At 44.9% G+C, this 1,144-nt stretch overlaps 1 protein-coding gene across 1 annotated transcript in view; it reads right to left on the reverse strand.

Moving 5' to 3' along the window:
* Positions 1 to 1,144, reverse strand: part of LOC117176478 (green-sensitive opsin-like) — a 44,344-nt gene that overhangs the window by 1,133 nt on the left and 42,067 nt on the right. The window lies entirely within an intron of this gene.

Genomic DNA, 1,144 nt, shown 5'->3' on the forward strand with positions numbered 1-1,144 from the left:
ATGTGGCGACGGTATGTTAAGGTGGAAATTACACCGTCTTGGCATGCAAAAATGAAACCCTCTGTACCAGACTTCAATCCGGGCGATTTAAGGAAAGCAAACATTACCTCACAAGACATTGACTGATCATTCACATTTCTGTGGAAGATACCGTGCATCCTCTTATCGAAGAGCTGTTCACGAAAGTTTTTCTCTTGTGCTTTCTTAATCCGGGCTTTCAGGAGTGAGTACTCGAGATAGATTAGATTTGATGCATTTTGCTCAACCCTAATACTGAAGTCAAGTCCGAGTGTTTCAGCAGCCTCCTCCGCCGCTTTGTGCAGAAATGCTCCTTTGCCCACTTCTTCGTGATTCCTGAACATTTTAATAAGAGGGTCTCTTCCATTTGCAACTCTATGTGCTGTACCCAGAATAATCCTGTAGTGAAGACCTTCAAGACTCAATATTCCGCGACCCCCTTGACGGCGTGAGATGTACAGTCGCGGAACGGAAGACTTAAGATGTATGCTTTTGTTCATTTGCGTAACCTTTCTTGTCCCGATATCAAGAGATCTGAGCTCGTTCTTCGTCCATGGAACTACTTCAGATTAATAGAGTAGTACCGGGACGGCAAGCATGTTCGTTGCAGATACTTTGTTTCTCGCCGACAGTTCGGAAGACCAAATCTGTCGCATGAGACGTTTGTATTTGCTTCGGAGAGTATCCTTTATAGATGTCACATCCTGAATGCGGCTCTGTAACACGCGCAGGTATGTATAAGTCTTTCCAGCGCAAAGGTGTCATATGGCGCTTCTATCAACGAGCTCAGGATCTTCAGGGATGCCATTAGGTTTTCCTCTCTTCAAATAAGCCTTGGCGCATTTGTCTAACCCAAACTCCATTCCAATTTCCTTAGTATATCGTTCGACAATCCCCAGTGCCAGATGCAGTTGCTCTCTGTTTTTAGCATAGATCTTAAGATCGTGCATGTAAAATACATGAGTGACCTTGTACTTTCCATCTGCAGGTTTGCCGCACAAGTACCCGTCGGAATGGCGAAGTTCTAGAGATTGTGGCAATAATGTAAGGCAAAAGAGGAGTGGGCTCATGGTGTCGCCCTGAAAGACACCTCTCTGAAACGTGACCTTGTTAGTTGTCACACGAT

The sequence above is a fragment of the Belonocnema kinseyi genome, chromosome 7 (genome assembly GCF_010883055.1).
Source record: "Belonocnema kinseyi isolate 2016_QV_RU_SX_M_011 chromosome 7, B_treatae_v1, whole genome shotgun sequence".
NCBI classification, from domain to species: domain Eukaryota; kingdom Metazoa; phylum Arthropoda; class Insecta; order Hymenoptera; family Cynipidae; genus Belonocnema; species Belonocnema kinseyi.